General features: G+C 33.0%; 1 protein-coding gene across 2 annotated transcripts in view; it reads right to left on the bottom strand.

Moving 5' to 3' along the window:
• LOC146532984 (uncharacterized) overlaps positions 1–17,233 on the bottom strand; it is a 123,322-nt gene that overhangs the window by 2,433 nt on the left and 103,656 nt on the right. The window lies entirely within an intron of this gene.

Below are 17,233 nucleotides of genomic sequence, written 5' to 3'. Positions count from 1 at the left end.
ATAGTCAACATTTATCAATACACTCTGTCAACATTTCAATCAATTTCATTATTAGCTATATAGTTATCAAAATACATTTGAAATATTTACATACAAGCTTTACGACCATATATTTATTTAAATTATATATTAATTTAAATTTTATATACAGCTTCACGCTTTTTCCCGAATAGCAAGTCAAAAGGAACCTAGTATTAGGACAGTCCGTTCTCAGAGCGAGGTACGTGGCGGACTTAGTTCGCGACCGCGCTTTGTCTACCATCATCCCTATGATAATCGAACCCACAATCATTGCCTTTACAGTCAAACACAATCCTAGTACACCAACAATATCATAATACTCATTTTTTATTTCTTGTATTTTTTGTACACGTAGAATATAGAATTTTAATTATCATATATCTATTTGGTCATAGTTACATTGCCATCCCTCATACATAATTAGATATATTATATATATATATATATATGTATATATATATACATACAGATATAATAAAGTACAAATTATATTACCCTCATCACCTTGACATAATAATATATGCTATTAAATTTCATACGTCCCGTAAATTCATTGATTATAGTTTAATTTAAATGAATCCAGAGTAGCTTCCTCTAATGAGGATGGTTACGTTACTCCTACGCTGAGTTAGATGGTTATATATTTTAATATATATTAAGGTATAATACACTTTCCTTATACAGTAATAATTTAATATTATTTTAATGTTTTTTAATGAAATTTCGTATACTGTTATAAATTACGGTTTTAATTCGCGTCTTTTTTCTCACATATATTATTTTATACAGCTGTTATAAATTGTTATTTTATTATTTTGTTACTGCTAAGTTTTTGTTTTTCAGTACTAAATAAATTAACTTCACACATTTCCCCACAAAACAGAATAGGCTAAAAGAACTTAAGACACACCTCTAATAATTTTCAAGGCATTACGTGTTGAATGGTAGAACTTAAAGCCACGTTTTTCTACCAGAACGAGGAAATGAAAATAAGAATATAATCATTCCTCCGAGTGACAATGGATCCACAACCAACGTATTTACTCTCCATTTTTTTCTTTTGACTTCATCTTCTTCAGAACTGGACTACAAAATACAACTATATTAACGACTTCAATATAAGAAATGTAGAAAAATAATCCACTTGGCAAGTATAGCGGGGTTATTTGCTATCCACACATTTCAAGATGAATACAGTTTTGATAAACGTATACGTATTGCCTCATGGGGCCGGAGGTTTTCTGTCAAGATTAGAAGGATTAATGGTTGCGATAGGTTATTTGTCTTGTCCAGTTGGTTCCGGCACCAAATCTGGCTATACTCGTATTTGTTGGAATGCGCGATGATTTCATTCTTTTCGTTAACAGGGTAGGGTTTAGCTGGTAATTTATCATTGTGGTGTGGACGCTTTTAATTTGATGTCGTTTTCGATTATTTGGAAGAAATATAAGGTTCTTAAATATTTTTTTATGAAATAAAATGCAGCTTTACGCATTTTTCTGGGTATACATAGGAAACCTAGTGTTAAGACACGTTTCCAATTTTCCGTTCAATTTTTGAGATACTTCATATTGAATGGTAAAACTCAACGCCGCTTTTTGTCTTTTATTAATTTAAGCTAAAAAGAACATCAATATATGTACCTATATAAATCAATATATGTATATAAATAAATAAATATGTGTATAAATGTGTATTTTTATTTTTGTTTACCTAAAAGCTTGTAACTGTCTATTTGCACTTACACCTAATATTTCTACTCAAGACACCTACAATAATTTGGCGCGGCGCGAGCGTGTGAATGGTAAAGCTTAGATGTAATGAAACACATAAATCACTTTGTTAGCTGTTAACACACGCGTTGATTCGATATTGATCTTTTAGCAAATTCGTTTTTACTTGTATAGTTTTGTAGCACACTAGATCTTTTCATTTTTTTTTTCATTTTTTTATCAATCCTCGTAAATTTTAAATAAAAAAAATAATTTCGTTCTGTATCCAGCTTATAATAGTGTAAGAAGAGGAAACTTAGTGCTAAAACACTCCGTTCCCTACTTTTCGTGAGTCACTGTTCGTCCTTTGGGTGGCGAAACTCAACGCCGTGCTTCGTTTTTTTATTCGAGCGAGGCAATGAAATATTTTATTTCCTCTAGTGGGTATCGAAGTCGTAACTGTCTCGTTTTCAGTCTGACGCTGTGCCTCTGCGCCTTTATGGTCTCAAAAATATATTCAATTTATTATAATCTATTAATTTATTTGGCCTGTGGCAATTGTCAATGTAAATGATATTGTATATTCAAAGAAAATCTTATAATATAATAAAACGATATAATATACTACTAGTATATTTATTTTTATAGAAATAAATAATTCAAGAATTTTCTGAAACATAAATTTATATTTTCCTTTAAGCAGATTTTGATTATTTATATTCTATTTTGAAATTTCTTAAACCAGTACTTCGAATTTACTAACGAACTTCCAGAGCTCGGCGGAATAGTAGGGAACGGAAATGTCTTAATGGAAACAGAGTGTCTTAACACTATGTGCGAAACTAACTAGGAATAGGAATATTGAAAGAGTTTTAGAGTTTTTTTTTACATACACTTCGGCATGGCATGTACAAATATTTATGAAGTACGTTTTCTCTGACTAACCAGTAAGAGATACATCGTGAAGCTTAAAAGAAAGCTTAAAAGATTTATCCCGATTTTTCAGATAAACTTACCTTAGTATTTGAAAATAGTTGACTTTAGCAACTAAGTTGAGTAAACAAGAATTTTCGTTATAAATTCTTACGACATTTTCTTTGCAATTTTAAACTTCGAGGGTATTTATTTCGGAAACCGCGCTCTGTTTGTGATAGAAGCTTCCTGACACAATATTTTCAATACAATACGATAAACACAAGTTTGTAACGATTCGAACTAGTTTCTGCTAAACTGTCACATTTTATCAATTGCTGACTTGGATATTGGGAGCTAAGAGTTTTTGATTATATGGCTGAACTAACTTAAGTTGTAAAAATACAAGAACTAAAAATACGAAATTGTTAAAATTATATATGAAGTATTTGAAAGAACTATTTTAATTTATATGAAATCAAAAAAATAATAATTTCTTAACATAAATGTTCATAATTTAATAAAAAAATACTCTATAAATCGACATGGCATGAAGCCTCATTTGTGAAACAACAGTCAAGTTCAACAGAAAACACTCCACCACGTACAACACTTAAGCGGTTTCAAAGTTACGTCGCGGCAATGTTCTCGTTTCAGTACAAGCGACAAAGTTTGCACGTTAAATAAAATAACTTACGGCAAATAGTGTGCTTTTCAATTATTCTGATGTTGTTAGCTGTAAATACTGTATTTTAAGCGAAAATTGATATTCTTTTGGGGAGATTACAATGAAATAAAAGAAATAAAGTTAAATATTGTACTGAATAGAATTTGTAGAAAAAATATGAGTATGTGTTTTTTTTTTCATAGATATTTCAGATATCTAAAACAGCCGTAGGAATGATATAGTAATCTTACTTACATTACATAAATTAAAAATGTCAATGTATGTAGAAAAATTATTTATAAACTTTGATGTTTTTGCAATATTTCAAAAGCTGTAAATACGCCCATTTGTAACTAAATAAATAAAAATAAATAAATCAGCTTCACGCTGTATCCCGCACACAGCAGGGTAGGCAGAGGGAACTTAGCGTTAAGACACTCCGTTTCCCACTTGACGTTACTAAATGAGTGATACTAAAATTACGCTGTGGCGCTTGTTTAGTTGAACACACTAATTTCGGGAACTAATAGATGAAATTGAAAAAAAAAATTGTATATTTATAAATATACAATTATTTTTTAATAATTGCATATAATATATTGTCACATAGTCCATTTATCGATAAAGTATCATGTAACCCAATATAGGTACTTTCAATCAGTTATATCGACACTTACAACGTGTCATACACAACCCTTAGTTATTTACATTCGAACATGCGGGCGAAGCTTCAAGTACCCGCTGGTTCCAACTAAAACTACTAAAATAACTATCTATATAGCCATAATATGTACATCTATGTCTATATATGGGTTCTCGACGCCATTGTCACGCTCAACGCTCCCATAAAGCATTTAACGAAGCGCTTGATTCCATTAAACAACCACTAAAGACCTCTTCACGCTTCTTTCATACTCACTTGAGTGTTGGAAATTTGTTAGCCAGTTTTTAAATTTACATCTAAATGTTATAATGTAAGGTAATCGAAGTAAGTTTTGGGTTTCTTTTTGTGTTTAGCTGCAACTGTATCCCGCTTATAACAGTAAAGGTAGTGTTACAACACTCTGTTCTCCACTTTTCAATCAATTTTCGGGACATATATGTTTAGTGGGGGAACATAAAGCCGCATTGGAAAAGGATCAAATAATCTGCTCTTTATCATCATTCATCTGAAGTTGTTTATGACCATTCGGTCATTTCTTTCTTTTGTAATACCTTTCTGCATGAAACGAGAAACGCAGAGGTAGCCTAGCATTTAGACATTTCTTTCCCCTCTTTTGGCCCTATTTTCAAAAGAACAAACTGTCTGCCTACCAAAGCGAATAAATGAAGACAATTTATTCCTTCAAATGGGTAGGTATCGAACCTTTATCTATCATATATCCTTTGCCGCTGCGTCTAGACGGCCTCCGTAGATATAATAGAATGTATATTTTACAAAACTTCAAAGTATACTTTAATAAGCGAGCAACTACTTTATATCGCACGACCACGTTAAGCTTCCATAGTAAAAAGCTCTCATAAATTTAAACTTACTTTATTCCAAATTTCAAAACTAACCGCAAAAGCAATGTCAAAGCACCCTGTTCATATAAATTCACAATAATACAGCATTGTTCTTATACAATTTTATAGTGTATAAATGCTAGTCATATTAATTATAATTTTGATAGCATTAAGTTGAAAACATAGCAAAATGTTATCTTGGGAAAATATGAAACTACTAACGTTCTCACTTCTCTACGTGTAAAAGTATTAAATATTTATTCCCTCGAGTGGTATTCGAACCCACAACTTGTCGCCGACTAGTGTCACGGCCGTTGCCTTTATAATCAGGAGCCTATATAATGTTTTTTTTCCAAATAATATGTTTTCAACTTAATGATATTATATTCTTACATGAAGAATGAAATATTCTTATTCCCTCGGTCGCTCAAGTGTCGTAACACTACGTTCTCTGTGCCTATCCTGCTTTGCAAGAAAACTCTTGCGTGCGTTGCTTCTTTATTCATTTCATTAAGCTAACATCATAAAATTTTAAATGGCATAACTTTAGTGACCTAAACTAAAGTGAGTTAAAAGATAAATCAAATTAGACTTCTCATTGAACTGTCAAGCTGAAATTATATTCGTAATGTAATAATATGAAAGTTGGAAGGAGTTTTTGATGTCGCCAAGTAGAATTTCTAACCTAATAATGCTGGACAAAGGTCGCCTTCAGGGGTTATTGCATTTTATATTGGACCGTCCCCGCTCCTCGGTGTCCAAATGATTTTCTATGTCTTTATAGTTACTATCCTGCATTCTTCTTTGGAGATCGTGATGGCGCAGTGCGTTGGCATCTGACGGCGAATACAATGATTGTGGGATCGATTTCGACTCAAGGTTAACATAGCGTGGCGTTAAGTTTTGTCATTTAACACTCATTGTTTCAAAAAATTTACGGAGAAAGGAAAGCGAAGTGTCTTAACAGTAAGTTCCTCCTGCCTATCCAACTATATGCAGGTCTTTGGTTAAAACGACTGAACTTCATTGGGGAGAATATACTAATAACTATTGGTTCTCTAGTATGTATGCACCGTGAGACGAGAAGCTTTCTCTTTAACAACATTTTTACTAAATAATAAAAATAATAAGTGAGAAACTTCAATTTCTTACATAGCCGTAACCAATTTTAAGCTTTTCTTCGCTTTTATTTCACTCATTAAGGGCTGGTTTTTGAACGCGCTCTTTAAAATGTTTACAAAAAGAGATGTTTGAAGCCATCGTGGAGCATAGGCCAAAGTTGCGACTGTAAACGCGACGGTTTTGGATTCGATTCCTACTTGGAGGAGTGAAATATTTAATATTTTCATTACCTCGCTCTGGTAACAAGGCAAAACGCAGTGTTGAGTTCCGCCACTCGACGCCTGCCTGAAGAAGCCTGAAGAATTCGGCGAAAAGTAGTGATTGATACTGTATTAAAGAAGATCGTAGTATCTGAACACTAGGTTCTCAAGTTTCCTCTGCCCACAGACTCTAGCAGAAAAAGGCGATAGTTGTGGCATCGATCTCCACTCGGGAAACTGAATCATGTGAGGTAACTTGGAGTTCCGTCAAATTTGGCCAGAAATTGTGGAATAGAGTGCCTTTAAGCTAAATTTTCTCTGTTTACCTTTTGTACTAAAACATATTTGCATATATTTTATTTCACCATTACCTATTTATATATTAAGTAAATGTAAAAGGTTAACTTGACACTCCCTTGTTTGCTTGAATTTGTCAATATTTAAAAATCATATTGACTTAAATAACCTGTTGCCCTAGATTCTATAATGTTATAACTTAGCTCTACTATTACTATTACTAATTTTATAGCTTCAAGACTTGAGAAAATTTAAGTTCAAAGTTTATAGGGTACCTAGTGTTAAGACACTCCGTTCTCCATTTTCCCCCAAAATCACTAGAGCGAAAAAAATAAAATATTAAATATTTCACTTCCACGAGTGGCATTCGAGCCCACAACCTGTCAATGTTATTTTTAATATTAGTAAAATATGAAGCTAATAATTTTGTTTGGTTGGACGCGCTAATCTCAGTAACTACTGGTTTCGATTGAAAAAATATTTGATTTTTCGAGAAAGGCAATTAGGCTATGTATAATATATATGATGTTAATCGTGTCACTGTAACCCCCTGCAATCAGTCTTACACAAGTCTCAGTTATATTTTTCCCCACGTAAGCGAAGTCAGAGGTAAAACTTAGTATTACATAAAATATCCAAAAATATATATTTCTAGCAAACTAATCTTGTTGGTAATACAACTGAATGACACCTTGAATTTGTTTATTCCATTTCCAAGTAGGCATCAAACCTAGACAGACAGACGGATTCGTTATATTCGTTATATCATTACATTGTGTAGATCAAAGAAAATTCGCGAAATGAAAAATTACTTAATATATTCTGCTTCTCAAAAGGGTTTATTCGATGGGTCTAGAAGGAAATTTTATTTCAAAAAGGCTTGTGAGTAAATGTATTGATGTTTTCTTATTATAGTAGTCCATTTATGAAATTAAAATAAAGAGGTACTGTGGCAGCTTGCTAGTCGCGGGTTCGATAAGCATTTTTATAGTGTAAAGTTAATAAGCAATATAGCTTATAACAGTTATTTGTTTTGTTATGAATTATAGAATATATAAATATTTTTTAATATAAGTGTTTTGTTTATTAAGACTCGAATGGGAAATGAACCCATAAACTTTGTGTTCATTTACTTCATACGCTCATAATTGCAAGATAATATTACCATTAGTCTTTCAAATTGATATACGTAGAATGTATGTAAAATTTTGCAGGAAAATTTTAAGATGAAAAGCTTATATATAAACGCTTCAGCATCAAGCCCGCATCGCTCGAAGCGTTGAGGCGAAAAAGCGGATGTTCAAACAAACACGTTTTGTATTCTGTTTTATATTGATAGCACAATGTATCTTTTTCGTATACATACATATTAAATGGCAGTAATAAAGATGTGTAAATATAGAAACGGCGATAAACGCCGTTGTAATAAAATTGTGCGTTGCCTTTCTATATAAAATTTGCACCCAGACGCGTTGTTGTTTAAATAGATATATAAATACAGATTCACGCTGGGTGGGAAGAGGGAACCTAGTGCTAAGACACTCCACACCAGAGTAAAGAAGTGAAAATATTAATAAAATATTTAATTTCCTCGAGTGGGAATCGAACCTGTCGCGTTTACAGTCACACGTTTGTCCACCTGCGCCACGACTGGCCTCAAATGATATTTAAATATTTAAAAGACCATTTCTGGCGCAGGGGCGACTATAAGCGTGACCGGTTGTGGGTTCGATTGCCACTCGAGGCAATGAAATATTTAACATTGTTATTTTCTCGCTCTGATACGAAATAAAAAGCGGCATTGAAATAAATTAAGTTAAACCCTATTTTATCTGTCTGGAGAGATTAAATCAATATAAGAATTCACAATACAATATTGAATACCAAATTGACTATCGTGGTGGTGGTGGTGGTGGTTCTTTAAATCTAGCTAATCTGGACTATCAATCAATACATTTACGTGTGACATTCGATAGTTTGTTTGTGAAAATGATATCCGCATACCGTCGTGGCGTAATCTAATGTATAGAATTAGTTCTGGCAATACGCCACCAGTTATACCGGGCGTTGGCCCCTTTACAGTTTCCTGCGAGAAAACAATGTGCAACGTGCGAAACGTACGACGAGATGAAATACTGGGATTCTTTTGTTTTTTTTTAGTGTTTTGTTTTTTTTTCATACTTTATAGGGTAGAAATTTGTTTTTGTGGGAAGAGACGTTAGGAGGCAGTGTCATTCTTGATAGATTAATAATAATAATAATACTTTATTGCACATGAAAAGAAAATATATATATATATATAAAATTTACACAGAAAAAAAAAAAAAAGAAAGAAAAGAAAAAGAAAAAGAAGGATACATAGGTACTTAAATTAACATGTGCAATGGCGGCCTTATCACTGCAAGTGATCTCTTACAGGCAACCATTAAAAGTGCAGGACTTATGCAAGAAATTATAGTAAAGCGCAAAAAGTATTACTTAACAAAGTAAAAATAAATAAATAAATAAATAATATATATATATTTATTTAATACACATACATACAAATATAAAAACATATACACACAAACTACATACATACATACATATATACATACATACACACATACATACATACATACATACATATTAAAATAATACGGAAATGTATACATACGTACATATTATGATACTTTATTTTAAATATTGTTCTAAGTAGTAATTTTTAAGCCTACGCTTAAAAATATTTACTGACGGAGATCGTCTAACTTCACCTGGCAGCGCATTCCAGAGTTTTACTGTTTGGACAGTAAAAGAGTCTCCATAGCATTTAGTGTGACATGAGGGGATTTCTAGGAGGTTGTTGTTGCGGGAACGAAGGTGTTGGGAGTGGAGGGCGTTCGACCCCAAGAACTTAAACCGTTCTTTGAGGTATGAAGGAGTGACAGGGTGGTAAAGGATTGTGAAAAGGAGAGTGAGAGAGTGTAATTGTCGTCGGTCTTTTACAGTGAGCCATTTAAGCTGAGTACGGTATTGTGTTACGTGATCAAACTTTCGCAATCCAAAGATAAATCGGATTATAAGATTCTGCATCCGTTCAAGCTTATTTAGTAGTTGTTGAGATAAATCTAAGTAACACGAGTCGGCATAATCAAGTATAGGGAGAAGAAGAGTTTGAGCCAATGAGATTTTAGTCTTTAATGGTAGTAGGTTCTTCCATCTTCTCAAACTTCTTATAGCACAGAAGATCTTACGGCTGAGCTCGGCAATTTGAGGCGACCAAGAAAATGTGCTGTCCATTCTGACTCCTAAGTTCTTGACACTATCACTAACCTCTAAGCAGACATTGTCAAAAAGGATTTGAGGGAGATTTGGTTTTATTTTAAATAACTGCTTAGGATGCGCAAACATACATACATTAGATTTACTTGGGTTAATAGATAGTCCGAACGATTTACTCCAAGAACTAATTAATTGTAAATTGGAATTAATTTCATCTATCGCTCTGGGTGTGTCATTAGCAGGTACCGTCTTATAAATTTGTAAATCGTCGGCGTAGAGATGATAAGATGTTGATATATGTGGAGTGAGATTGTTAATAAAAATGGAGAACAGTAAGGGAGACAGCACACCTCCTTGCGGTACGCCAGCGCCTAAATGACATTGAGAAGTATGCTTCCCGTCATGCTTAATGCTCTGAGTGCGGCCGTGAAGATATGAGGAAAACCATTAAAGTCAAGGTTATATAATATATTTTTTTAAAGTAATTTACAAGATCTGTTATTCTGTTATTTGTTATCTGCCCCTAAAGCATACACTTGGATCGCAAGTCCTAAGCACTGCGCCCAATTTAAGAGTATTTGTTGAAGTAATTTTGCAAGTCTGCAAAAGATTTGAAACGAAATTCATACCTTTTCAATACAGAAGATAACAAAACTATATTGAGGCCATAGTGGCACAGCAGCACTATATCTGAGTGCAAAGGCGATAGTTGTGAATTCAATTCTCACGATTTTCTCGGATTGAATTGATTCTTTTTCTTTGCTCTGGTAATAACAGAAAACACGGAACACACACAAGGAAGTAAAATATCGTAACACTAGGTTCCCTCTGCCTACCCTGTTATATGCGTGGGGCTAAAAAAAACATTTGCATCGTAGTAATGGTATATTTAAGGCGACAGTAGTCTATAGAAGCGAGAATAATGCAACATTATATTTTTTTTCAATGGACGCATTTGAGCATTTCTATTGTATTTTTTGTGTTGAAATTTGAATTTTTATTTCTAGCTTTATTTTCATATTTTTATAAAGAAGAAATGACTGTAATTATGTGTGACTTACTGTAACGTCCCAGTTTCAAGTATGTAATTTGAAATTTAATTTCCTTTAAAATTTACGCTCTGTTTATTTTTATTTTATTTCTAGTACTAGTAGTAAAATAAATTGACTTCTGTTATACGCGTAAATCTTGTGTACTACGCAAGGCATTTCAATTCATTTTTAAAAGCTTTTATTTATTAACAGACAAAGTGGCTCAAGAGAAAGGCTTAACTATTAGGTATCTAGGAAAAGAACCTACTTAATATTTCATGGATGCACTGTGCGGGTATCGAAATCACATCTATCACGTTATTATAATATTTTTTCTATATTTATGGCAAAAAATGCTTTAAAACTGTATCCCGAAATATCCTATAATAAAGGGGGCGGTGTAGGGTTTTAATACAAGAGACTTTCTGCCCAATTTTCGAAATCTTTCGTGTTGAAGGCCAGGTCAGTTTCAATGGTGCTCTGTCTTTTTACTATTAAAAAGCAAGAAAATGAAAATAATTCATTGCCCCGAATAGGAATCGAATCTACGACCGTAGTGTTTACAGTCAGACGACCTCAACATTTAACAAAGATACTTTATACATTACAACAAAATACAATTCAAATAAACCATATCCTAAAACGTGTTTGACTTACAAAAGCACTTTCCAAATTAGATCTGGGCTTGTGCAAAGGACAGAATTCTGATTTTAGCTTATAAATAACATTACTCTAGGGAAACATAAGTTACCTAAGATAATATCTTAAGTATACATTGTTTAAATCTTCTACTTTGATACGTTTTATTTTTTTATAGCTTCCCGCTGTATCCTGCATATATACAAACAGAAGGAAGGAATATTGCGTGTAGAATGGCGGAACTTAACTCCGTGTATTGTCCTGTTACTAAACCAATCAGGCGAGGAAATGAAAATAATCCACTCTCTCGAGTTTGAATTGAATCCACAATCAAACCGATACGTCACGACGCCCTATTGGTATATATGTATAGAGGTCGATATGATCGGAAATATCGAATTCATAACGGTCACATTTTGACATCCACTCCAGTACGATGTTATCTATTTTTTAAGTTCACGCTGTATCCCTCACATAGCAGGATAGTCAGAGGGATCCTAAAAATCTAGTGTTAGGTCGCTCCATTCCTTATTAGGATATTTCCGTTCCTCATTTTACACCGAATTCTTGAAGGATTGAGTGTTGACTGGAGGAAGTCAACCGCCTTGAGACATTATTAGAGTAAGGAAATGAAAACATTAAATATTTAACACCATCGAGTGGGAATCGAACCACAAGTCACATTCACACTGACAGGACTGTGCCCGTGCGCTACGATGACGATTTTATCCGCCAAATATAAATATTATATATATATATTATACATATAAGAAGATAAAATGGTCTCTTTTCTAATAGGTTACTTACGTCATGGCTCCCAGACGCCTGTCGAATAGTTCCCAGTGATCGGTCAGTTACCTCTATTTAGGTTACTTCGTTTATGTAATGGCCAGTTTGTTTGCCAAAAGTTAGAAGGACCTAGGTTCGATAGTTGAGTCATATATATAGTTTAAAGTTATATTACTATAATAAAGTTAAGAAATTTCTTAACATCAGAATCCCTTTACGAATTTTCTCAGAAACGATAATATTTTACAAATTAATTCAATACTCGAATAGAAGCCAAGGAAAAAATAGAATATAATATTTGAAGAGCAGCCACATAGAGTGCAATAAAGCATGTCCTCGAAAGATGGTGTTTATATATATTTTTAATTTTTTAGCTTAGGATAACCAGAGGAAATCTACTGTTAAGGCACTCCGCTTGAACTATACGAATATTTATTAAATATATTTATGAAATTATTTTCAGTTTTCAATAGAGAGATGCGTTAAACAAGCTCATTTTGGGTGACGTTTTCTAACAACAAACTTTGCAAATCGTTGCTTAGCAACGGTCGCATAGCGACGGTTGTTATTAACATGGCGGAATAAATTGCATGTCAAATTAATAAGTATTTTAATATATTGGTATATATCGAAAATATTACAAATATGAGAAAAAAAAGTATCCTATGTTCATTCCTCTATATGAGTATTTTATCACAATTAAATTAGCGATTTGGCCCCGATTGCGTAAAAGACAAACAGACAGACAGACAGAGTTACTTTCGAATTTATAATATAAGTATGGATTTATAAAAAATATAATACAACAAGATCTTGTTTGTTATTTATATAAGTTATATTTATAGCAGAATAACGACTCTCACAGTTTTATCAAATGAAAATAAACAAATACAGCCTTGTTAATTTTTCAAGCGGAAGCGCCAAGTCTCTAGAACACTTATGCAGCAATTGAAATACTTAAATGCTCTTAAGCATAACAATTGAAAAAATATAGAAAATAAAACTATAATATGAAAAATAGTAATAAAATATAACCTACTTTTATTTTACTTCAGGTATCATTCATAATTCGCGGTAGGAAATAGTGACCACTCCGTTCCCCACTTTCAATTTAACTAAATTATTTATTTATGGTACAATGTACACTCTACATATTTATACTTGATACTTCTGTACTATAAATTTGGATATTATGTTTGGTCGAAAGCAATAATCTCAGGAACTACGGAATTATCACTTATAAAAATGGCTTTTCTTTAACTTTACGATGTACCCTACCTACCCTAGATCTCTCTCTCTCCTATGTTCTCTCTAACATAGGAATCTACATTTTAGATAGTCCGTTCTCCATCTCCATCTCCACTTTGTTAAGAGGGCGAGGAAATTAAAATATTATATATTTCATTCCCAACAATTAAATCTAATAATATAAATACTAAAACATAGTTTATACTGGATCTAGTGCACGCCACATAGTTATGACACACGCGGGTATACTTTATAGTGCTGATAATTCACTGGCAGTGTGGCACACGAATGTGTGGGACGTTTTGCAAATGTCATGTGATATGACCGTTATTTTAACGACGTCCATACAAGTATATATGTATGTTTGTATGATTGTTTGGTTAGAATTTGTAGTTTGTCGGTTTGAGTGTGTGTATGAGATTAGGGTGTTTAATTTCTTTTTAGTTTTGTATGTCCTATTTGCGCTGTAGCAGAAGACAAAAGACCTAGGGAACCTAATGGTAAGTAAGTAACTCTGTTCTCTACTAATCACTGAAGTCTAAATAAAATGAAAATATTAAATATGTCTTTCCCCTGATCGGGAATTGAACCCACAAGACGAGGTAGGTAAAAAAATCTTTATGTGCAGAGTTCTGATAATATGAGATATTGCAGTATGAAAAACGTAATTGCGCTAGGATTCTGCATAGTTTTTGCGAACTTTGGCTAGCGAGATCACACAAGGAAACTGTTTTAATGATAAGTTTTCTGAAGTGAACACCTACTTATCACTCTTAGAAAAGAATATCTCCGCATATTAAGTGATGGAACTCTACGTCATATTTTTTACCAGAGTGAGAAATGAAACTCTTCAATCCCATTGAAAGTAAATTCGTCGCGTTCACAGACACGTTCCCACTATGTCTGGATCATTATTCTATTTATATACGAAATAAATGAGGTTTTATATTTATATTTAATCTACGTCTCGATTCCTTTCGTATTGTAAATACTAGGCATTTTCTTGTATCTATTGCTTGTTATTTTTACCGAGAATTTAGTCGTTTATATCTCTTTTTAAGATCAAGATACTCATTCATTTTATATTCAGATGCTGAATATTTGATGAATTCACAGAACTAGCTTTCTACAATTGCTTCTTGGATGTTTTTTTTTTAGATTACTTAAAGTAATTGTAAGAATAGACGTAAAATGTAAAAAAAAAACTAATATAAATAAATATGAATAATTCATTATAATAATTTGTCCAGAAAGTTTTATTTTATGGCAAAAATTTTTTTTTACATTTATTTATTTATTTTGTTAGCTGCACATTGTTTCCAGCATATCGCAGGGTAGGCAGAGGGAAATCTGGCAACCTATCGTTAAGACACTCTGTGAAAGTGTCTTAATGGGTAAGACACTTTCGTTCCCCACATTCTGCCGAATTCTCGAGGCATTGCTTGTTAAGTGGCGGATCTCAACGCCGCGTTTTACCTCGCTAGCAGAGCGAGGTACTGTAAATATTAATATTTCAACCCCCGAGTGGGTCTCGACGGCCTCGTAATCACTAAACGTGAACACTAAAAAAACACTTAAGTAAAAACACTATCCTAGCAACAAGAACCTTTAGGCCCGAAATACTGTAAAAATAACGTAATTAGATCACGTAGTGTTTGTTATACTTCAGCGAAAATTAACGACTAAAGGTCCCTAGTTCCAGCGAATTGTATGAAAACCCAAGATTATTATTCTAGTCTGTTTCTTTGAACTACATATTTAAAATTGTTGTATAAATAAGGAAGACAATTTATATGACGCCATCGTCGTGGTGAGCGGGGGTTCGATTTTCATTACATGTTCAGTAGCGGAACTTAAAGCCGTGCTTTGCCTCCTTACCAAAAGGTGGTAATTAAATTTAATATTTCATTCTCTCGAGTTGGAATCGAACCCATAACCGTCGCATCTACAGTCGAACGCTTATTGAATTGAAAAACATTTCAAATATAACAATAAGGGAACATTCTTTACTCATTCTAGCCGCGGAAAAACTGGATTATTTTTAAACAACGTTATTAAATGAACAAAACAAGGAAATGTAATAAAAGCTTTTCGAAAACATCTATTGTTACGAATATATACTTATTTTTTATTGTTATGTAAAAATCTTATAAAACAATATGAAATGCCGTAATATTTATTAAGCTTATCGTATCTTGCATGTTGCAGGGTAGGCAGAGGGAACCTAGTATTAAAACACTCTGGTCCCCCACTTACTACCGAATTTCCAAGACTTAACGTCACGGTTTGTCTTGTCACCAGACCGAGAAAGAAATTAAAATTATACAATCTACCGAATTTATAGTCAGACATGGTCGCCGCGCCACGACGGACTCATCTTATAGAAATATGCTCTAATTAAATTTTGACGTCGTTTTGTTCTAAGACATCATGTCTTGGCTACGGTTGCCAGAATTATAACTATAATTCTGTACTCTTTACTGATGTCATAAAATTAGAGAATTCCTTTGGTGAAGTGCGCTTAACTATAAAAGCTTGTTGTATTCTTAAATATAGTTGTATATTAACTTTTCACTCTTTACTTAAAACATTCAAAACAAGATTTACCATAAGCTAGTATTTTTGTTTATTCTTTATATTATTTTCGCCTCAAATATCATAATTTTCCGACAAAAAAAGAAAATATATTACAAATAACGATCGTTAATACGATATAAGGAAACCAAAACTGTCTTCATTACCGGATGTCCTCAGAAAAATAAGATACTGACAGTATTAGACTGGTGTTTGACGAAAATCTATTGACCATGAACAAGACAAAGTATGGTAAGGAAAACCAATAGGGAAACTCACGTTCCCTCCCCCTCTACTGAGGTTTTCGAGAAAATAGCCACCATTGAAATCTTTACGAATGGTTTTTTTTTAGTTTCGTTCCGTTTCGTTTTCGTTTCGTTTGTATTTTATAAGTTTATTTAGCTTCAAGCAATATAACCTACGATAAAAAAGACAAGAAATTTACAAAAAACTAAGGACACAAATCTACCAATAGAAAAAAGCGAAACATTTACATCGTCCACTGATAAAATATTGCCTTACTAATGTTAAAACGCTACTATCTTTTAGCACTTTTATTGTCGCCACCTTATCTTGACCCCTCGATACGATCAGTTGGTTGCGAGCCAAAAGTGTTAGAACCCATTTTCAGAGGACAATTCTTTAAAGGATTTCCAGAAGTGCTCTTGAACTTATGTAGAGGAAGATTACTTTGGCAATCATCTAAACGGAGGAATGAAGTATTTTCATTTCGTCGCTTGGAATCCACCAGACCAGGCTCGGAGTTAAGTTCCACCACTCACTAAAAGAAACAAAAGGTTTCGAAAATTGGGCGGAATTTGAGGAACGAAGCTACTTACTTAATTCTAAATTTTTTCTGAATACCCTACCAGATACAACAACGAGAAGCCCCAAAAATCGTTTTAATGTAAGTGTACGAATGTGCACCCATTGTGCATGTGGTTACGGTTGCCTAGGGTTCTTAAAACTGGTCATGTATAATATACAATTCTTAGTTATTCTATATAATCACGCGAGTGAATCCGACATTATAAACTAGATACTCATAAATGTATATATGTTTTACTTATAAAATGTACTTCATATTACATTTTTTTATTTATTACTGGGAAACGAAAGAGGAATTATGAAATAATAGTACAATATTATAGAGTCGAGGAATATCATAATATTTTTCTATTTAAAGTAGCATTTACTTGCGCTTGCGTGATTAATGAAGAAAAGTAAATCCAGAATTTGGAGGAAAGTGTGAGC

This window comes from Heliconius melpomene, chromosome 13 (genome assembly GCF_056956725.1).
Source record: "Heliconius melpomene rosina isolate 202511_hmr_F chromosome 13, ASM5695672v1, whole genome shotgun sequence".
In the NCBI taxonomy this organism is placed as follows: domain Eukaryota; kingdom Metazoa; phylum Arthropoda; class Insecta; order Lepidoptera; family Nymphalidae; genus Heliconius; species Heliconius melpomene.
The sequence above is the reverse complement of the archived record's forward strand: the minus strand, read 5'-3'. Positions and strand labels throughout refer to the sequence as shown.